Here is a 23341-nt window from a genome sequence, read left to right on the forward strand (position 1 = left end):
TATGGGCAAAAATATGGAGCAATGGAGATTTCAGACATGCTGGTAGAAGTATAAACTGGTACAACCATTTTATTTTTACTTTTTTAAAAGATATTATTTATTTGACAGAGAGAGAGAGAGCACAAGCAGGGGGAGCAGCAGAGGGAAAAGGAGAAGCAGGCTCTCCGCTGAGCAAGGAGCCCAATATGGGGCTCGATCCCAGGCCCCTGGGATCATGACCTGAGCCAAAGGCAGACAGACACTTAACCGACTGAGCCACCCAGGCACCCCTGGTACAACCATTTTAGAAAACAACCCAGCATTACTTAAGAAAGGTTAGCATGTATCATCTACAACCCAACAAAACTGATACCTCAGTTCATAACAAATACTTTTAAAAGTGTTGCAGGGACTGTACCAGAATATTATAGCCCCATGGGTCCAATCAGAAAAAAGAAGAAGGTGGAGAAGAAGAAAGAAGGGGAGGAGGAGGAGGAAGAGGAAATATGCAAATACCCAGCAACAGAATTAAAAACGAATTATGGTTCATTTATATAATGGACCGTGATATGAATACAAAGAACACTTGAAAATATGGACCAATATCTTACAGCCATGAAAAAGAGTCCACTGGCTGTAATTTTTTTTTGTTTACTTTTTCTCCAATTTTACTGAGACACAATCTACAGTACAGTAAAATCCACTCATTTTAAGTGTAGAATTAGGACTATATATAGTTGTATAACCATCATTACAAGCAAGATATAAATCATATCCTCTCTCCCAGAAAGTGTCCCATATCCCTCTGCGATCAGTACCCTCCCCTGACTCAGCCTCAGGCCAACATAGATCTGCTTTCTCTCCCTGCAACATTGCCTTTTCTAAATCTCACAGGATCAGCCAGCGTGTAGTTCTCCGCGTTTGGTTCCTTTCATGTAACGTCTTTTCACTCGAGAGTCTACCCCATTTATCTGGCTCTTCCTGTGTGGGTAATTTGGATTGTATATATTATTAATGTCACTTGTGGAGGCTCTGTCTTGATTTCCCCCCCCTAAGAGGTGTTATTTCATTTCATCTCCGTAGGTGTTTCCCTTGATTGGACTCTGACTAAAGGCTGTTTCTTGGGCGGCGGCCCTGTCCCTCTTTTGCCTTTAACTGAGCTGCTCTGTGTTCTCTGGAAGCCTGGTCCCGGCGCGGACCAGAGCTAGAACCAGATAGAACCGGGGGATCCCCTCTCCCGCTCTTTCCCTTCCGGGACCCCCTCTCGTCCCTTTGGCAGCTATACAGCCACTTCTATTTTCACAGGCCAGAAGGATGGCTCCTCTTCCACCAGCACCACCCCCGGCCTGCAGGTGCGGCCTCCACCTGGCCCGGCTAGAACCCGAAGACACGGGGAGCTCGCTTCCTCTAACTTTTCTCTCTCTCCAGGGAGTTCCCACCAAAACCTACCTGCTTCCCGTCCCTTTCCAGTGCTTTCAGGGCTCCCGTTTTGTGTGACGTCCATCCAGTAAAATCTGGGGCGGTCATTACTGCAGACAGAAGTCTGACTGATGTTCCAGGGGCAGATGTGAAGAGGCTTATTTTGTTGTGCGCAGGTTTTGAGCTCTTGTGTGGGTTTCCTAATCCTGCTGAGAAATCGAGATGCCATCCCGTGGCTTGGTAAGGAAAGTCTGGCCTGGTTTCTATCGGTTACATTCTGGATTTGGGGTCTCCTAGGTGTGGCGCTGGTTGGGGGTAGAGGTTAATGGGTACAGTATGCTTTAATATTTCATTTTTAAGAACTATTTATTGGAAAGCAATAACAGCTAATAAACACAAAGACCTTGACTTCGATCTGCTCATTAATAGGAAGGAAAGGAAGGAGAGGAAAAGTATGCAAGAGGAAAGGACGTAAACAGGGAAGCCGGGAAGGAAAAAGCAGGAGAAGCATGGAGGGAGGAGAATGTAGGGCTGCAGGGGCGGAGAAGGAGGAGGAGAGAGAAGGGGATGGTGTGGGCAAAGGACATTCCGGGACAGGAAGCAAGACTAAGAGCCTAGATGGGTAGTAAGGAGGGCACATATTGCATGGTGCACTGGGTGTTATACACAACTAATGAATCATCGAGCCTTACATCGAAAACCGGGGATGTACTGTATGGTGACTAACATAATATAATAAAAAATCATTATTAAAAAGAAAAAAAAAAGAGCCTAGAATTATGAATAAGCTGACAGAACAAGGAAAAGGGGTTAGGTGGCCTGTGAGAGACCTTTCATGGCGTGGGGCAGAATTTACCTCTTATCCAACAGACAATGGGCAATGATTTGAGTTTGTAACTGTCAGGGAAGCGTTCTGTTCAGGACCCATCTGTGCTCTAGAATGGCAGGGGAAATGCAGGGGAACGGATCCCCATCGGTTACCTTCTCCAGGCTCCTGCGCCACGTGCCTCTCAGCCGAGTGTGGCCAATGGAAGGTCCTAGAAGAAGGGGAAGAAGGGAGAAGCCAGGCCATCGTTACCCCCTCTTTCCGTTTCACGTCTTTCTTCCATGACTCCAGCTCCTATCTGAGGGACCCGGTGGTCTGCCACCTCCTGCCACCCCAACGCCAGCCTACCCCTTCTCCCCTCCAGCCGAAAAGCGGGAGTGACTTCCTCTTCCTGTTGATCTTGTGCTTTAACTTCTCAGCACCTCTACCACGTGTGAAAGCAATTCACGGCCTCAAATTCCCTTGGTTGTAAATACTCCAAGTGGTTTCTATTTTCCTAGTCAGGCCCTAATACAGGAGGCGCACTTTCCCTCCGCTGCTCTGATCTCCGTAGAGAGGGATTTTTCTCTCATTACTCTTGGCATCTTGCTCCCGTCCTTACTTGTGCCCATGGAGGTACAGTGAATTCCCTGGTGAGTGGGTGACAACAGTCGCTCCACGTTCTCATTTGGGTGGGTCTCTGCTGGTGGAGTTTGAGGGTGGATTTCAGCCCACATTTTAGTTCTAGGTAAGCTCTGTCCTCCAGTATAGCCTGTTCCGTAGTCATGTTGATATTTGACTCTCCGTCTGTCCACCTCCTAAATCTGCATTGGTTCCCAAGGCCAGGGCAAGGCGTGCTATTTTTTCCTGGCTTCCTCACGCTCCAGCGGCGCACAGAGGCGAGATCTGTGTGGCTGCATGAGAGCCAAGGGAACCTCACCCCCACCAGCCTGGCTTGCGAGGGGAGGCCCTCTCCCCACCTCTTCTCCCCAGACGTGTTCCAAATTTCCGTTCCTCAGAGAACTATTGAGACTCTGCCATAGATCCCGAAGTTCCATGTCAGGAGCAGGGAGTAATGAGGGAAGGCCACCTCCTGGGGCATGGGACACGCACAGTTGTACAGGGCACCACCCTCAAATTAAGTGCCTCAAATTTGGTGCTACGCTCTACTGTCGCCGTCTTGAAATCCTTAATTCGCTTTCTAACAAGGTGCCCTGTATTTTTCACTGGACCCCTCAGATTATCTAGCTGGTCCTGGTGCTACCCTCGTCTTTGGGGTGCACCTTTCAGAAGAGTTGGGCTGGGGGCCAAAGTCCTTGGGATTTTAAGGCTGGCCAAGATGCGGAACGCTCGCAGGGCGTTTTCCAGGTGGACAGCAGAGGGCAGTAAAGTGCCACTTTCAGACCTTCTCGCCCTAGAGGCCTTAGATTGAAGTCCACGTTTCGAAGGTTCGAAGGTTTGGGGCGGGTTGGCAGGCGACAGGGGTGGGGGATGCTGTTGGTTGGTTATGTGTTCGTTGTTTGTTTTGTTTTGTTTCTCATTGAAAACCAGAAACTATGCTCCTAGCCGCGCCCGCGGCAAGTGGTGTGTGGCCTGTGAGTCCGAGCCGCTCCTTCTACTGTGGAGTACAAGCCCCCCACCGCTCCTCCAGCTAACTGCCAGACCTCTGCGGTCAGGCCGGGGCTCTTCCCCGGTGTTGCCTTGAATCCTCAGAGTGTGCCAGCAAGGACCCTGTTTTCATCTGCATGTTACTGATGGGAAAGGGCATTCGAACATGTTACTCTGATATCACTTGCCCACGGTGACACAGCTAGGAAGTGAGAAAATGTGGATTTGAGCCCCCATCCGCCCGGTTTCAAAAAGGCACACTCTTTTCACAACTTCTTTCTGCTTCTACAAAAGAAAAAGAAAAAAAAAAAAGGAAAGTACCTTTCCCTTGGCCTTTGCTTGGTCAGGTGGAAAGAAGTTCCCTCGGGCTGTGCCCCAGCTCGCCCTCTACTCTCCGGGAGGCCATCGAACAGGAAAACTCACATCCGGCCCGAGGGCCGTGACCTGGCCTGCATCTCCCAGCAGGCCAAGAAAGCACTTTGTAAGCCTCTCCTCCTCCCCCTTCTTTTTCACAGTAATCCACCCGCTCTCCCTGCTGCCTCCTGGGGCCTGTGGTTCTAATGGGGAGCGCGGCCTTCACTCAGGCCTAAGGAAGACCGTGCCCGGTGAGCGCTCTTCCACAGGCCAGCAGCCCCATAGAACTGGGTGGCAGTGCGCTGCGACTAGACGACCCTGCGGCCTCCCAGGGCCCGAAAGCACACAGGTGTCAAAGTAAGAGAGAAAGCTGACAGTTCTCACAGTCAATGGAATGCGAGGCGGGGATTGTCAGCTCAAATGCACACCAGCATCAGGCGACAACCACAACTGAGGAACGCGTACCCCACGGAGGCATCGACGGACGTGCTAAGGCCGAGCAAAACCAGAAACCCCACACCGCGCTCCTTGGCTCACCTGAGGGCGGAGATTCGGTTTGCCTGCATGTAACTTAGCTCTGCCTCAGCGAGCAGCGCAAGGCTGAATGGTTACGGTGGGGACAGCATAGACGAGGCTCTCCCCGCCCTGGCTGGGCGGTGGGCTCTGGACTCGCCCACTCTGGATTCCGACCCTGCTTTTGCCGCTGAGCCCCTGGGTGTTTGCGCAAGTCCTTGCATTTCTCTGAGCCTCACTGTCTGTGTGTGAGGGAGGGGTGGTGACATTACCGTTACGGTGCCGTAAGAGGCATCGAGGGCCATGGGTGCCCAGGGTTGACCCACAAGCGAGAGGTCGCTTGTTATTCCCGCCCTCCATGCCCATAGCAAATATGCTGCTCCGCCGAGGAAGCCACTTCCTGCATCCTGCTTTCTGTAAGGCCTCTCAGATATTTCCAGAAGAAAGGTAGGCATTTTAAATTTAAAAACAATAACAAAATAAGAAAAACGCCTCTTTTTGTGCCCATTGCCCTCTCGGTGGCCCTTCGAGTGAGGAGGGGGCAGCTTTGGCCCTGAGTCCCCCGCAGGAAGAGAAGGCGCACTCCTTGCCCTAGGGTGAAGTGGCACACGGATGTTCTGGAGTTCCACAGAGGGAACAGCAGAGAAGCCAGACCTGTTGCAAGCCCAAAAGCCACCTGCGTGAATGTGGGAAGGGGAGCCTTCCATGTTCCCACAGCACGAGGGTGTCCCAGGGTGGGACCCCCACACATCACGCCCTCCAAGGACAAAGCTGGACCCTCCCCTGTTGAGCTGAGCTGTGGCCAAGAGGCCTTTCAGCAAAGGACTGACCGACTTCATGCGGGACAGTAGGCGTGTATGGCTGATGAAAGTTCTGGGCTGGCAAGATACCAGGAAGATCCCTCCTGCTCGGGCGCCCCTTCAGCTTCAACCAAACTGCTCTTTCCAACACAACCTTTGCACCTCTTTTTTCCTCTTCATTTAACGAAAGGAAGAAAATTGAGGAGGTCGCACTTCTGGACATCCCAAACTCCAGGCCGTACTTGTGGGAGAACCCAGCACGTCTCAGACCGCTCTGACAGGTAGCTGGCCGGGATACCCCATGCCCACTGACTGATGCTTCTCGGGATGGTAAGTAAAACCTGGAGCCAGATTTCAAAGGCACTGTGTATGTGTTTTCACAATTACACAACAACAACAAAAAAATCATCTACGTTTTGTGGATCCGGGCATAGCTATTTTGAAGCAGGGAGGAAAGCCAGATTTGTTGAAGTCGTTACCACATTGAAACTTTAGAAGCTGCCTCCAGTCCTTCTCAGGATGACGCTCGGTATGCAAATTGACAGGTAAATACAAATGTAAGTAAAATATTATCACAAAAATGTAGCTCAGTGTGTCGGCTGGATCCAAGACAGGAACACTGACAGGGGATGTGTGCAGAGCAAGCCAGGTTGTGGGGACCATAGGGAACTGGGGCACAGGTGTCCAGATTGGGAGGTGAGATATGTAAAGTACTGGGCTGGGTCTTGAATGCATTTGCTCTCAAGCTATCATCTGTGAGCCTCTGTCAGTGGGTGGCCTGGGCAGGTTTGGGGGGGGGGGTTGCTGATGAGGTCAAATCCGTGATGGGACATTAAGGGAGACTGAATTTCCCCTGAGGAGAGCCTACTAATCTCACCACTAGTAAAGCAGAATTTGAGAACTTGACCCTTGACTCTTCTCTTCCTGCTCTTTCTCAGTAGGCTTCTTTCCCCTCCCCTCTCCCTTGCCTGCAACCCTCTTGGAAGCTCCAAATGGGGTTTGAGCGGCACTCCTGCACCGGGCTGCCTCCTCAGCTCTCTGCCTCCAGACTCAGGAGACGCTTGCCTTGGTCATTGCATCCCCTCACCTCTAATTTAGTTCTTGTTTCTTCCATTAGTCAATATTTTCTGGGTTCCTGTACCATGAGGACTCTTCAACTTGAATCTGTCCACGGAAGAGCCAAATCTGAGAATCCTTGGTGACTGACCCACACAGGTGAGGTCCCTTTCTTGCCCTCGTGTGCAGTCTTGTCCTGACCGTGCTTGTTGTCTTATTACTGACCCCATTTGGGGATTCACAGGTTACCTCTTAATACCGCTCTGGGGGCCTGCATAGTTTCTTAAACTACAGCATTTACTAGGCACCTGCTATGTGGCCGAGACCCTGCACCTCTCTGGAGGGTCTGGCTGTCCCCCACGGTGGAGAATGTCTCCTAGTAGAGGACTTCAGTGTCGTGTCCTCATACTATAGAACTTCAGGAGATCTTTATTAAAAGAAAACAATCATTAAAATAGAGGTGGGGGGGTGCAGTCTCCTGGCTCTGGGCTGCTTTGGAGACGGCGGGCACAGTGAGAAGGTGTAGACGAGGCCCTCCCCAGTTTGCTGGGAGGTCACGGTGGGTCATCCCTGCACTGGGGGAGCCTCTCCTCCATGGACTTTCTCCAAGAAGTCTTCCACCCCACACCTGGGCTGCAGCACCTCCATGCTCTGTCCTTCGTGATCGCATCCAATGCGGAGGGAGCCTCCAGAGAGTAATTTACAAGGCGACTCCCCTGCCATGGGCTCCGGCAAGTCCTGGCGGGTGTCTGCCCGCTTGGGTGGGGGACCAGCCCTCGCCGTGCAGCCGCTGCCGCACACCTGCGGGCCCCAAAACTGTCCGCAGCCCGCCCTCTCCTGCAATCTCACGCTGCATCTCACGTTCCAGCTCAGATACAGGGGAGGGAGATCAGACATAAAATTCCAGGGGCTGAAAATTCCTCCCACAAGGACATTCCCGCCCCCCTCCCTTTCCAATGAAGCAGAAATTTTAACTCTTCGGGGCAAACTTTCAAAGCTGAGTAACTTCCTATTACACACTTAATCCTGTTATTGTTAACAGCATTTGAATGAGTAACTTGCTCCCACTGCTTTGAAAATGTATCTTTTAATAGGGGAGCAGGGGCGATTGGAGATGAAAAGTACTTGTGCGGGGTGATGCCAGAGGCTGTTCTGAGCTGGCATTCCAAGGCTGCAGAAAGAACTTTCTTTAGTAGGATGCAGAAGGAGGGTGCCTTACTGGGCAGAGAGAACAAAGAGCATACCCGTGCGGTAGGGTGATCTGGGAATCACCCGCTTGCCCACTTTGTGTGTTGTTCAGGGACCTGTCTCGTGATCATCAGTTGTTAGCGAGTGTCTGTTAGAGAAACAGACCGAGGCTTTCAGGATAGAAAGGGAATGTCGACTGAAAATAAAGGTCCCGAAAGCACCCTCCGGATTCCCCCTCCCCTGGTCGCTCTTGCAGAGGGTCACCTTCCCGCAGTAACACCCAACAACCCCCACCCACTCCCCTAGGGCTGAATGTGACTGTAGAAACCCTAGAACGGGGGCGTCTGGGTGGCAGGGTTGGCTAAAGTGTCTGACTTTGGCTTGGGTCGTGATCTCAGGGTGCTGGGATCCAGCCCCATGTCCTGCTCCGTGCTTAGCAGGGAGTCTGCTTGTCCCTCTGCCTCTGCTTCTATCCCTCCCCCAGCTAGTGCACTCTCTCTCTCTCTCTCTCCCTTTCTCTCAAATAAACAAATCGAATATTTAAAATTAAAAAAAAAAAGAAACCCTGGAAGAGAAGAGCATCTTGGTGGTGCCAGAGGCCCTCCAGGATGGACACTTCCAAGCCCCTTGCAGTCCCAGATGGGACTGCAAAGCCATCAGTCAAAGAAAGGTACTCACTGCAGCCACAGAACAAAGCCAGAGACCGGGGGGGATGATGGCATATCTGGGACCCCACCAGGCTCTGAGCTGAGCTCAGAGCAGGTGGTAACAAGGTGTAGCTTAGTGGGTTCTCCAAACTGGTTGCGTGAAAGAATCACATGAAGGGGTTTTTAAAAAATCCTGACGCCCAGGCCACCCATGCCCAGTACTCGGTGATTCAGACTCTCTGGAGGTAGGACCCCAAGCATCAATCATTTTTCAAGCTTTCCGGGTAATTCTTAGGGGCAGCCAAATTTGAGAACTAGGGATGTCAAGTGGTTGAGATGATTGCGAGACTCTGGGGCCCAGTGGGAAGAGAAGGTTTATCAGCTTCTGGTTGGAAAAGGAAGCGTTCAAGAAGAAAAGACTCAGAATCCTTCCTTTCATGTGGACATTGTAATGTCCTGTGGGGGTAGAAATATTTCTACTTCTTCCTTTGGAAGGGGGACTCTACAGCTTAACTAGCTTAACTTTTGGGGAGGAGGTAAACTTGCCTTTGCAGTGTCTATAAAATGTTTTTAAAAATTTGGGGGGGGGAACAATTTCACACATTGCATAGGAATTTCAAGAATAATATCTAAGCCCTTGTATACTTTTTTAAAAAGATTTATTTTTTGGAGAGAGAGAAAGAGAGAGGCGGGGGGGCAGAGGGAGAGGAAGAGAGAGTCTTAGGCAGACTCCCCGCTGGGAGTAGAGCCCGATGCAGAGCTCAGTCTCCCAACCCTGAGGTCACGCCCTGAGCCAAAACCAAGAGTCAGACACTTAACCGACTGTGCCACCCAGGCGCCCCAGCCCCTGTATACTTTTATCTAGAAGCACTAATTGTGACTGTTTTGTCATATTTGTTCATATACATACACATATGCACATACATAATACACGCCCCACATATACACATGCACACATATACGTATAATCCATGCGTGTGTCCATACACACACATACATGTGCACTGTATATATTTCTGAGCCATTTGAGGATGAGTTGCATACATTATGGCCCTTCTCTATGCATTGTGCCCCTTCAGATTTAATTCCGCAGTGCATAGTTCCCAAGAACTCGGATATTATTATCTTATATAAACACAGTATAATGACAGAATTCAGGAAACGTGACATCGCTGCAGTTCTATTATCTAATCTATATCCATATTCCAACACTGCCAATTGTTTTAATAATGGCTTTTCTAGATTTTTTCCCCATTCAGGGTCCAATCTAGAATCGCACGTTGCATTTGCTTATAGCTTTGACTTTCTCGCAGGGGAGAGAGATTTACGTTAAACATTTCTTACTGTATAATATAACAAATAACATGGGGAAGAGGTCATCTGATCTTACACAGATTATTTTTCATTCCCCAAATTCATAAGCCAAAGTTTTATTAAAAATTTCCTCAAAAGTGGGGCACCTGAGTGGGACAGTCAGTTAAGCGAGCAACTCCTGGTTTCGGCTCAGGTCGTGATCTCAGAGTTGTGGGATCGAGCCCCCCAGTGGGCTCCACGTTCAGTGTGGAGTCTGCCTGGGATTCTCTCTCTCTCTCTCCCTTTCCCTCTGCCCCTCCCCCTGATCTCTCTCTTTCTCTCTAGAATAAATAAATCTTTTAAAAATTTTCCTCAAAAGTTAAAAATGAAAAACTTTCTCATGATCTTTCAAACCCTGAGATCTCAAAGAACTCACAACATCTTACCACATTCAACCTTTTTTTCCTCCTAGTATGAATACAACATTGTTGTTTAAGGGAAATCTCCCACAATATTGGTGTGACACAGGAACGTTATCTGTGGTGATATCTTCTCAAGAGGGTGGTCAAGAAATGCTTGTTCCATGAATGAATGAATGAATGAATGAGTGAGTGAATGATCCCTTGCCCAGGTAACTATAATAGACTCCTGGCTGTTTTCCTGCGTATGTCCTCCCCACTCCTGCCCACCCCCCCCCACTTTTTTTCATAACTCAGCAACCAAAATGATCCACTTAAAAACATAAGTCAGAGAGTGTTCCTGTTCACACTCTTAACACCCTCTATGGCTTCCCAGTTCATTGAGAAGAGTCACCATCTTCAAAATTACCTACAAGTCCCTGTGTGATCTATCCTCTAGGACCCCCCACGCCCATCTGCTCTCCCTCTCTGATGGAGTATCTTAGTACCCCTCCACCCCTTGTTTCCTCTCTGCAGCCACACTGGCATCCGTGTGGGTTTTTGAAAGTCTGAGGCACACTCCTGCCTCAGGGCCTTTGTACTTGCTTGTAATTCTATTCTTCCTTCATCAATCCACCTACATTGTCCTTCATTCTTTTCAGGGTTTATTCAATTATTAACCCTCTCATCCCTGCCCCTGCCCCTGCTCTGCTCCCCAGGAGGTTCCTCCTCGTGCATTTATCTTCCTCCTCCTGATGGGCTTGGGAGGCCACACAGCCTTCTTAGCCCGTTTAAATTTTATGGAAAGTTGGGGTCCCAAATTTTGAACCCTTTCTTTAACATCTGTTAACAAACCAGCCAATGCTTTTGGAACCCATCTCTTCATTGAAATTTGTCAAATGCAGCCAAGGGCAACGTAAACTTAACATTCTGTCATCCAGACTTTTTCCTTAGGCCAGGAGTTGGCAAACAGGCCAAATCCAGCACACTTCCTGTTTTTGTAAATAAAGTTTTATTGGCACCCAGCCGTGCTCATTTGTTTACATATTCTCTCCGGCTGGCTTCATGCTACTGTGGTAGAGCTGCGCAGTTCTAAAAGAAACCATAAGGCTCATAAAGCTGAACATATTCGTCACCTGGGTCTTTGCCAAATTTTGTTGACCCCTGCCGATCCCTGCCTCACACTTCTAAATTGAGTTGACTCTGCTTTTCAAGTCTGCAGGCCTAGCTTCCCTCAGTTTCTGCCACTGCGTATCATGGATTGCCATCCGTCCGGACTGGCTGCGAAGCCAATGCCACACCACTTAGATTTCTGTCATGGCAGCCGGGAAGCTGTGACCTCCAAAATCTCTCAGCGCGTTAAGTGAGAGGTGGAGGAAGAATACTGTTCTCAACTGCCTGGCCTTCCCTTGGCCAGAGAGTTATGAAATCCCGCTGTACGTATAAGGGGGGGTGGTTGGGGAATCGTTAGAGGACTGCTTGAATGTTTGATGTATTCCAGTCAGTCTTTGTAACTTTGATCCTTTACCTCCAAGCAAGATGGGCTCTAGGCTCCCCCCCACTAACAAACTCTTGGAGAATCCCATTCTACGGGATTCCACTGCCTATTCCAGAGGGCCTGGAAGTCTTTTTTTCATATCCATCAAGAGCAAGGAGTTCCTCTTATCTTGAGAGCTCTGGGTGCGTAGGAAGAAGTAGTTTGAGGGAAAGGAGTGTGAGCCAAGGAAGCGGGGAAGGAGGGAGAGGCGGGTGGGGATATTTGAAGTCTCAAAGAGGGGCAGCCCCAATGACCGAAGGGTTTCAGAAGCCTGTGAGCTGTGGTGCTTTGCAGAGCACAGGCGCCATTTAAATCCAAGCTATCATTAGGACTACAAAGCTATTTACTTATTTCAATGTGATTATTTAGAATAGTGAATCAAGCATTTTATGACTTAAAGTAACTTCAAAAATAAACTTTGTTCCCCCCCACCCCCAAGTAATTGAAGAAGAGTTTAGAGTTCATTTCTGCTTAGTAGGTCAAGGTAGAAAATTGCATTTTCTATTAAAAAAAATGTTGAGAGAGCTTTGGGGGAAGGCTGGGTCCTCAGTCTGAGAGACAGGAATCTGGGCTCTGTGCCCAGCTCTTTTTTCTGACCCTGTTCATGACCCTAAAAAGTCAAGTCGCATAACCTTCTTGAATCCTCAGTTTCTCCCTCTGAAACAACCACCGCTTGCCTCTCTGAGCAAGTTGGATAATTAATAATGACGCAGTGTTAGCAAAGTTACTTTGGGGCCTTTGGATGAAAGACAAACTATAAACCAGGCTGGAGATTTACTGTCTTATTAAAGGCATAGCAGCATATAGTACTCCGCTAATAAAGGTTGACAAAAGGAAACATTCTCCATTCATCCTGGCAAGGACAGGCTATTCATCTATCGCAAGTACGGTGACAGAGGCTGTTTCCAAGGTTATTAAATGTTATATTAATATTGCCTAGAAACATATTCTGGATCTCCATCTGTATTACCACCTGGTAAGGAAGAGTACCAGCCATCTAGATTTATAATTACACGATGACTAATAATGAACAGAACGGGTATGTAGCATAGCTTTGTCCCTTGACTTGGTCATGAAGAGAATAACAAGAATTGCCACCCAACACATTTAAACCAGAATTCTGGTAAAACAACAAAAAGCTATAAGAAAAATACAGAGCACTGTGGGAGGATCGCCTTTGCCGCGCATCCCCTAAAATTAGGCAGGGAGGCCTCTGTTGGTTCACGTGGGCATAGGGAGACTGCCGAGCTGCTAGTACTTCCTAACGTCCAGGCTTCTCATCAGTCCACCCCGAACACAGTCACGTCCACTTCTTCGGGCATCGTGGGCGAGTGATCTGGTTAGGTGGGAAGAGTGAAGGCAAGTGAATCCGAAGACTGTTAGTTCTTCCCCTAGAAGAGGAAGCGATCCTGAGCCAACCATTTCCTGGGCCTCAGGTGCCCGATCTGTAAAATGAAGGCACTGAACTGATAAGAGTCACCTTCACGAAGCATCTCCTAGGGACCAGGCCCACTTCTGTGCGTGGTGTCGGCCTTCTTTTATTCAACGCTCTGATGTCAGTGCTGTTACCTTCCTTTACCAGATGGAACTGTGGCTCAAAGAAGTGCTGAAGCATTTTATGCCCAGGCACTAATTTGATAAACAGTGAGGAGTGTCGACTGTATATCGGTTGCCGAGAACCAAGGCCAGGCATTTAGTCCTCACCCTTGAGGGGCGCAGAACGTGGAAGAGCCTCTTGCTGGAGCCGGTCTTAGTCTGTTCATGCTGCCATCACAAAGTGCCACAGACTGGGCGGCCTCAACGACAGAAACTTCGTCACAGCTCTGGAGGCTGCGAGTCTGCACGAACCGGTTCTGGTGAGAGTCCTCTTCTGCGTTGCCGACTTCTGACTTCTCTCACTGTGTCTTCCCATCCGGAGAGCAGAGAGAGGAAGCAAGCTCTCAAATGACTCATAAGAATGCGAATGCCATGCATGGGGGCTCTACCCTCAAGACCTCATGTAATGCCAGTCACTTCCCATCGGCCCCACCTCCTGGTCCCATCACAGTGGGGGCAGGGGTTCTACGTGTGAATCTGGGAGGGACACAGAGTCATTACTAGAAGGTGGAAGACTAGAGCTTTGACCTTTGGTCTAAGATCTTAGCCTTTTCAGTTGTGCTGCATCGGTATGAAACAGGCTGGTATTTTTTCCATCTTAACAAACAAATAAACCAAACGAACAAGCAACCGGCTCGTCTTGATCCCATTGCCCCCAGTAGCCACTGCCCCATCTTTTTGCTTCTCCTCCCAGCACTTCTGTAACGAGCCGTCTGTACTTGTCACGTCTAATGCCACTCCTCCTATTCTCTCTCACTCACCCTGCCCAGGCGCTGGGCCCCACCAAAGTCTCTGCATGGTCACAAGCATCTCCACATGATAGTGACTTCATTCCATATCTGTCTTCCCCACGAGACCGTGTGTTCCTCCACGGGCTAAACCCTGGCGCCTGGGTGGCTCCGTGGTGAAGTGTCTGCCTTCAGCTCAGGTCACGATCGTGGGGTCCTGGGATCGAGTCCCACGTGGGCTCCCTGCTCAGTAGGGAGCCTGCCTCTCCCTCTGCCTGCCATTCTCTGACAAATAAATAAATAAAATATTTAAGAAAATAAACCCAACAGGCAGTTCTCACTCCTCATCTTACTTGACTCAGTAGCAGCATTTGGCACGCTTGATGCCTCCTCCCTCCTTTCCATGCTTTCCCGTCCTGACTTCCGGCACTCCCCTTTCTCCCGTTTGTGTTCATTGTTGCTGTTGTTTGTTTGTTTCATGGATTGTCTTTTGTTCCTCAGTCTCCTCGGTTGCTCTTTATCAGTCTTCCTTGCTAGTGTGTTCTCTTCTCCCTGGATTTTTAGTGTGGCCATATTCCAGGGCTCAGACCTTGAGCCTCTTCTCTTTTCTGTCCGCACTCCCCTGGCGATAACGCCCACGGTCAAGGTTTTTTATACCATCTTGATGCAGATGACTCCCAAATTTGTATTTTTGGTCCAAACCTCTCTCAGATTCCAAACTTGAGAAACCAGCTGTCTCTCGACACCTCTACTTGGATATCCGATGGACATCCAAAATCCGCACACGCAAACTCGCCACCTGATTTTTTTCACTGAAACCTGTTCTACATGTGGCTTTGTCCATCTTAGATGATTCTAACTTTATCCTTCCTGTTTCCTAAGCCCAAAACCTTGAATCCTTCTTCACTCCACTCTTGCTTGCATACGCCACGTCTAAACAATTAGGAAACTACATTTGGCTTTACCTTCAAAATGTATTTAGAAACTGACCAGTCCTCCCCATTCCCACTGCTCCTACCCTGGTCCAAACGCTCATTAACTCTTACTTGGGTATCTACTCTGTGCCAGCCTTTGTGCCAGGTGCCAGGAATATAGATAAATCAGACCCAGTCCCTGCCGCAGAGAGCACGCAATCTAGTGGGGAAGGCGGATATCGAGCTAGGTGACCACAATGCATTGCAGTAAGTGCCATAGCAGAGGCATGGAAGTTTAGAGAAGGAGATGCATTCTCCCTATTCCCTTCTAGCTCACATGTTAGAGCTGCTCACTCCAGCCTGAGATCTTTAAACAGACTCACAGCATTCTAGGCAACCTAAGACCAATTAAAACAAGCCTCAGTTTCCATTCATGGCTTCTAGACCCATTTGCTTATAATATGTCAATATCTATTTTTCTACCTTGTTCTTTTGCCTTCTATTCCCTGTGTCATACTCACCCATGAGCTTAGAGAGAGAGCTCAGAAGTTCCCAGCATTGACATTCAGTGTGTATTTCCCAGGATGTAGCCTACACTGACCTCCTTTCTCCCAGTAACTTTGGCTAATCGCTCACTAGACCAGCTCTGGCCCCAGGGCCTTGGCCCCAGTGGTCTGGCTGGGGCTGAGCGCACAGAACACGGCAGTGCTATATACCCTGACAATAGCTCAAATTCCCATTGAATTGGTGCTTAATTGAGAACAACTGGCCTTGGCGCCCTTAGTAGGAGACATGCCTATTTATCCATCCTTTTCATTTGCTTTTCACTGTTTCCCCTTAATCCAGACCCACTAGTTTCTCTCCTTTCTCTGTTCCTCCCTAGCCAGTCTTGTACATGACCTCCCCTTGCATAGTCCTCAAACACTGCCTTGGCTACATCTTCTCCAGCTAAAAGCCTTCAAAGGCTCTTTATTACCTACCCAATATGGTCCAAATCTGTTAGCAATCAAGGCCCTCCATACTTGGCCTCAAACTTCTGCTGTCTTATGTCCCAGCTGTCCTTCTGCACAACCATGCCCTGTCTACTCAGGGAGACCACAACATGCACATGATTTCCACCTCCAGGCCTCTTCTTTGCTCTCCCCTTTGTCAGGAATGTGCTTCTCCACTTCTCCACTGAGACAGTATCTTCAAGGCCTCCACCAAGGCTCTGCCCCTGCCGGCCCGCTAGGGCCCCTCTGAAGGCATAGCCCCTGGCCCATATTACCAGCAATTACTCACATCCTTACTTCCTTGGAACATCTCTTGCAATGTGGTTTTAGTGTTTTATTTTTCTAGTTTTATATTGTATTTAGCCTTTTTTCTGGGCCTGCTTTCTCTCTTGTGAACCCTCAGCCTGACATAGTGAGAGAGCATGGACTTTGCAGTCAGACAGACATGAGTTTAATGCTAGTTCTCCTATTGACTAGATATGTGACTCTGAGTAAGGCACTGGATCTGCCTCTGTTTCCTCATCTGTAAAATGGGGATAATAACTATCTCCTAAGATTGTCATGAGAATCAAATAAGACAACACACACGAAACTGCCTGGGAGTGCGTGGCTCAGTATCTTCTCCCTCTCCGTGTCCCATAGGAAGCCTTCTACATAGCACATTTTGAAAATCTATTGATTTAGTTTTGACACAGTATGTCTGTTGTGAATTACGAACGATTAAAGCACCATCGTAGGGTAGATATAGACACCCATTTCTGCAATACAGTTTTGCAAAAGGAAAAAGGAAGGAAATGCTCAGGGTCCAGAAATGGAGTGAAAGCTGAAAAAAGGAGTTTCCAGTGGCATCTGATACTTTGGCAATCCTTGGGGTAGAGTTGTCGAGTTTGGGTTCCACTGCCCATTCGGGGACAGAGACAAGGCCCTAGATGAGGACCCTGCAAGAGCCAATACCTTTTAAGGGCACATTCTGGGAAATTCAGCCCATCCGTCATGGGCTCTGGGTAAGAAAACAAAATTGCCTTCTGAGAAATTATAACCAGAAGCCAATTGTAACTAAAGGGTTATATCCACCCGGGTTAGAGGTTCAAATTTATACTACCTGAGTGGCAGAGAGTCCCCAGTAATTCAACATGAGAAACATCCTGAGCTGGTAACAAGGCTGCCAGAAGCAAATGCAAAAACCACTCTGAAGACGCACGTACAACCCAGGCTACACAGAAATCCCACAAACACAACTGAACATCAGCCGTTAATCAAAATGATGGAACACACCGGGAAACAATCACACAGGAAATGGCAGAGACAACAAACCACAAAGCAACAACAAAAGCAGCAACATTAGACCCCCGAGTTGGCGATGATACGTACTGCAGTGGTTAGACCAGAGCCTGTCCTCAAGGAGCGTCTGATCAGCCCGGGAAAGAACCCTGTGTAAGGCAACGCAGACAAATCCCAAGTTCAGAATGGCGAGGGTTCCGCAAGGTAATCTGAATATGAAATTCAGCTGTCCGAATGTCATTTTCTTAGAAAGCAACATTTTACCCAGTAGGTCACAAAAGCTTTTAGAATTGGCAAGTTAAACCTCTTGAGGACACGGAGGCACACTTTCCAGCACTAATTTGTGTTCAGTCACCGTGGGCTAAATGAATTCATAAGGAAACGAATGAAGAAAGTCGATCTGACCCAAGTTCCAGGACTGCAGAGCCTGGGGCCAAGGGATGGAGAAGACGGAGAAGGAGAAACAAATTATCCTTTCTTTCCAAGGCACGAGACCAGCTGTCGGAAGCACTCGTGAATAAGTAGGTACGGTTCCCATTGGGCACTCTTCCACCAGCCTGCCCTGACTTCTGGAGCTTTCCCCTCTGGTCCTAAGCCCAGGCCAGCATGGACTCATCAAGGCTATCCTACTCTCAAATGGCCCCTTGCTTTTAACGCCCATGTCTTCAGTGCTGGGGATTGTGGTGCCCTGTCCTTGGGAAGCACACAGGCTAGCATCCAGGTCAGGACGGCTGTGGCTCTCAGGGGTGTTTGTTTTCCCGGGTGAGTCTCTACTTGCGATGACAAAGGCAGGTGCATTCCAGCTACGTGGGCAGGAGGGAGCTGAGGCAGAAAACCTCTGTCCAGGCCCACTGTCCCAAGCCCACCTTTGGGGTCACCTTCATTCATTCGCCCATGCAGTCAACAGATATTTACTGAACACCTGCTTCGGGTCAAGGCTCTGGAGACGTGGCGATGAACGGGACCGAACATAGCTCTGCTCCCAAGGAGTTCTCATTTTAGCAGAGGAGGCAGACGGTAATGGAGACAAATGCAGAGATAAGGTAAATGTCAAGTGATAAACTCTATGGAAAACACCAGGAGGGAGAGGCGAGGGGGCCCATCCTGCCTTCCTCCTGTGTTTTACACCTGCCCTGCCACCTCTGCTGAACCCAAAAGGGTGTTGTTTTTTTTTTCCTTTTTAAGCTTTCAGTTTCTTTGGAGCTGCCTGTTCTGGCAGGTGAGTCTGTCTTACAGGCCCAGGGGGAGGGGAGTGAGTGTACGGAGGTGTCAATGTTTTTAGAAACGTCTTCCCTGTGATGATAGCTGCTATCGCTCCATCTGACTCCGTCGTGGCTCACGCTCACATGCCGGAGCAAGGTTCTTGCTCCGCATGAGCTGTAGGGTTCCGCTATCAATGCGCTCTGCCTCACCGCGAATTTCAACACAGAAAGGGCAGTTTTCCCACAGGTCACCTTTCGAAACAAAGGCAGTGCTGGAGTGGTGATCAAGGCAAAGGTTAACAGGCACAAATAAGAAGCGAGCTTGCATTCATTTCTGCCGGCAGCCTGGAATCCTTCCTGGAGACTGTTGACAAAGGAACTTGAGAAGGCAAAAGAGCACTGGGAATCCCAAGAGGCCGCTCTGAAGTGCGGGGACAGCATTCTGCTGGTGGCGGCCAGAGGCTCACTCCCCAGACACGAGCCTCCTGCCCACCCCCTGCTTCGGAGGGTTGCTCCCCCCGAGAAGCCACCGTGTTGTGTCTGTGTTCCTGTAGCTTTCCAGAAACTCCTGCTCCTCTCCAGGTGCCTGGCGGCCCTTAGGCTGCGGAAGTTTCAGGTGAACCCGGAGCACATGTGGCAGCCTGAGCCCCTTCCCGCTTATCCTGGTCTCTGCAGTCCACTGACCTTGACAGCATGCAAGAAGTCTTTCATACTTGAAGACCCATAGTGAGGAGAGCTTAAACATCCCCCCTGTGCAGAAAAGGAAAAAAAAAAAAGGATTCTATTTTTTTAAAAAAAGATTTTCTTTATAGATGCTTTATTTTGAGAATAAATCAGTGTCCGTGGTGCCAGGACTACTCTCTGTCTCTGTCTCTCTCCCACACACGTCTTCTGTACAGCCCCCCAGTTTTTTTGCCGATTCCATTCCGTATCGTTAGCTCCTCTCCACCCCCACATCCCCGCCCAGCTCCAGGCTGCCCCCATCTCCCACCAGGACAAGCGCCGTAAGCCTCCTAACAAGTATCTATCCCTCTGCTCTCCTGTCATTTTGCGGTGGGGGAGAGGGAGGGAAACGTGGACGCAACGTCAGATTTCAAATGACTTCTGGTTTTTCTCATGTGTAGTAGCATCACGAGCAGGACTTGGGGGATGTGATAAATGTTAACAATCGAGAGTAGCCAATATTCAAAGACTAAGGAAAATGCATAAGCCATTAGGTCCGATTTGATAAAAATCCTTGGCATGCATGGTTGTTCACCTACACTGATAAATAAATGCTGTCAGAAATCATTCCAATTCGCACTTACATGAACCCATCCAGAAAACCACATATTGATTATATAGATACATACTGCGATGATGGAAACTCCAAATCATTTGTATTTCATTTTATACTGTCTGTTAGAAATGGAGAAGAGCAGCTCGAGAACTTTGGGCACATTCATCAAACATGGATCATGTTTACCAGACGTAGGGCAACTGTGCAAGAATAAATACATAGTTATCATGCTATTAAGGAGTCAAACATGGATTTTTCAAAAAAGACAGGATCATTTGGTAACTTTAGATTCATAAACCATATTAATTTGACTTCATTTGGTTCTCGACGGCATTGTTGCGGGAATCAGTAGACTCTTCTCCTTTGTTGCTGTGCGTTCCGAAGTACTACGGCTGCTTTATCCCTGCATCAGTTGAAGGCCATTGGGGTTGTTTCCAGTTTTTGGTGATTATGAATAAAACCATTATAAACCTTTATGTGCAGGTTTTTGTGTGAGCATAACTTTTCATTTACCTATGAGTGCAGTTGCTGTAGGAGACTTCCAGTTTCTCCACATCATTGCCAGCACTAGCGTTTTCAGACTTTAAAACATTTTTTAAAAAACTTCGGTCATCTAATAGGTGTGTATTGGTATCTACTTGTGATTTTAATTTGCATTTCCCTAATCGCTAGTGCTGCTTATTTTTTTCATATGCTTATTTGCTTGCCATCCCCGTATATTCTTTGGTGAAATAACTTCAAATCTTTTGCTCTTTTAAAAATTGGATAATTTATTTTCCTTACATCATTAAAAAAAAAATCTATCCTTCTCACCGCCTTGGTCCATTAATGCTATTGGCCAGCAGCTCCTTATTACCTATAGCATAGAGCCCAGGAATCTTATGATAACATAAACAACACCCTCATAATCTAGCCCCCGACAGCCTGCCCGCCCATTTCTTTCTGCTTGTAAAAATATTCTTTTCATGGTGGAACCATACCATTCACAAGTTCTCAAGTGCTGCATTGTGCTAATTTTTTGCACATGCTGTGTCGGATGCCCTTCTTTCCAGATGTTTCCTACTCATCCTTCAAGGCCCAGATTAGAAACTTTGGAATTTTGAGAAAGCTAGGAGGTTTCTGAGTTAGTGTTGCTACTATAATCTTATATTAATCATCTATTTCTGCGTAACAAATTGCCTAAAAACTTAGTGGCTTAAAACAACAGACATTTATTAGCTCACAGTTTCTATGGGGCAGAAATTTGGGAGTGGTTTGGCTGGGTGGTTCTGGCTTACAGTAGCTCATAAGGTTGCGTGACTCTGCAGATACAGTCATCTGAAGGTTTGACTGGGGCCGGAGGATCAACTTCCAAGCTCACCCATGTGGCTTAGCACAAGGCCTACTTCCTTGCTCAGTGTTGGATGGAAGTCTCCGTTCCTCATCAGCTGGGCCTTTTCTCACAACATGGTGGCTACCTTCCCCAAAGTGAGTGATTCAAGAGAAAGAGGCAGAAACCGCAATGTGTTTTATGACCTAGACTTGGCGGTGCCATGCTGTTACTACTATCATATTATCTTTTTACACTTTTATGTAATCTCTATGCCCAACATACCCCGACATACTGTACTCACAACCCCAAGATCAGGAGTCGTGTGCTCCACCTACCAAGCCAGCCAGAAGCCTCTACTTTTATCATATTCTATTGGTCACACAAGCAGTAGGGAAGGGGAAAACACAGAGTATGAGTACCAGGAGGCCCGGATCATTGGGGAACATTCTTGCACTCTGGGTACCACAATAAGTAATTAAGAGCATAGACTTAAAAAGAGCCAGGTTCAAATCCTGCTTCTGCCGTGTGCTAGCTGTGTTGTCACAATTCAGTTACTTAACCTTTCTGAGCCCTGATTTCCATACCTCTAAAATACACATGAAGGTATTAACCTTATGAGGTTGAGGTTGGACCTAACAAAGATGGTTTACAGAAACCAGCTGGTTTATAGTAAACATTTAATAAATGTCAGCTATTATTAAGGCAATCTCAGTTCACAGCCTCCTCAAGCCAATAGCCCCAAGGTGCCCCCACATAGCCCTCCCATGCTCTTGCCTGGCTCCTCCCCCTGGGTACTCAGTCTCAGAAACAAGTGTGTTCAGACTCTCACTTTCAGGGGCTCTCAGTCCATCCCCTTCCTTCACTGTTTCACCTTGAACAGGCTCAGGCTTCTCTATTAATATTAAGCTGTAATTCCATTCCCCCACATTCCAAGGATGTGAGTGAGATAATGTGTGCATCCTTAGATTGAAACTCCAAGTTCGGCATGTTTGTTAACTCCATCCCACGTGTGGCCAGCTGCTCCAGACCTCTTCTCTCTCACTTTAGAATTGTTTCCATGCCACTTTTGTTCATGTATCAGCCTTGGGTGATTGCTCACTGCCAGGCGCAGGCTGGGTGCACAGGATGCTAGGATGGAAAAGGCAGGGAGAGCCTCCCCTTAGAACCTCAGTGTCATTTCCTATCATTATTATCCTATTCTTTTGGATATGTATGTTTCCTCTTCCTTACTTAAACTGCAGTTTTAGTATTAACAACCAATGATCGAGCGCTATCTTCATGCCAAACGCTACGTTCATGCCGTCTCTCTGACAATTTGTTACCACCAGAAGAAGAACTGAGCACACTAATTGAGATCCTAAACCCTTCCATTTCCTACCTAGGACTTCAAAGCTGTAAGAGATTTCTTCCAGATTTCTTTTGCTTGAATTATTCTTTCTATGTGTTGGTTACACACACCTCCTCTCCCATCACTCCATGTCCACTATCTGCCTTTCTTTGTCCTGCTCTGGGCCCTCGATGCCTAAATCCTCTGGAATGCATCACTGCAGCCCTTTGCTTTCTGGTTCCCTTTGGGTTTAGACAACGGGAGGCATTGGCTAGAGATCAAGGGGCAGTAGAAGATGAGGACGGAGTATTTTTTTTTTTTCCTGATTCCTCTCTGCTTGGATGTTATGCGTTTGCCAATAGCTGGGTCCCTCCACAGCCACAGCTCCTGCTTGAGTGGGTGGAACTTGCCTCCTCCCTGTCTCTAGCTCTCACCTGGCCAAGAAATACTGTTTCTTCCCCCTTGCCCTTTCAGGCCCAGTGGTGGTGATGCCTTCCAGCTGTTACAAATTATAGCCAATACTAAGTTGTAAGTCTCAACTCCATGAACTTGCAAAATACATTATTCACTGTCGCGGTTTTCCCCACAGCATTACTTCTGATCCAGGAATACATCTCACAGCAAAAGAAGTGAGGCAACAGGCCTGTACCCATGGGGTCTACTGTTCTTACCACATAAGGAGCAGCAGGCCAGCTAGATGGTGGAACAGCCTCCTGAAAACCCTTCTCTGGCAACAAATGGGAGACATCATGAAAGTTTAGGGTTCTATTTTACAGGGTGTGGTATACTCGGAATCAGCTACCAATATATCTTTCTGTTTTCCCCACAAATAAAATACACAGGTCCAAGTACCAAGGGGTGGAAGCACTGACTCACAGAACTTTGTTCTGCAGTTTTGGAGGTCTGAGCACCCAGGGAAGAATGCTTCCACCAGGAGACACAACAGGTTCCACTGAAGTCAACCATCATGGGCTCATCGGGTCACTAAACTGAAAGGCAAAGAAGGGAGTTACTCTTCCTGCTGGGGTGGTAGGTTCTAGTAACCAAGGAGAAGTTGGATGGCTGCTCCACAGGGCCATAGAGAACTATGTCTGAAACCCACGGGATTCTTGG

At 48.1% G+C, this 23341-nt stretch overlaps 1 long non-coding RNA gene across 2 annotated transcripts; it reads right to left on the reverse strand.

The window, feature by feature from the left end:
• Positions 1-254: 254 nt before the first annotated feature.
• Positions 255-2582, reverse strand: LOC148107834 (uncharacterized). Of its 2 annotated transcripts, none has more exons than XR_015721504.1 (3): positions 2380-2582; positions 1429-1604; positions 255-960 (listed from the first exon to the last, which is right to left on the reverse strand). It is a non-coding gene; the product is annotated as an uncharacterized LOC148107834 (long non-coding RNA). The 2 variants fall into 2 exon arrangements; XR_015721505.1 differs by having other exon boundaries at positions 1429-1607.
• Between the last annotated feature and the right edge of the window lie 20759 nt (positions 2583-23341).

This window comes from Ursus americanus, chromosome 24 (genome assembly GCF_024610735.1).
Source record: "Ursus americanus isolate L20-20 chromosome 24, mUrsAme1.1.p, whole genome shotgun sequence".
NCBI classification, from domain to species: Eukaryota; Metazoa; Chordata; class Mammalia; order Carnivora; family Ursidae; genus Ursus; species Ursus americanus.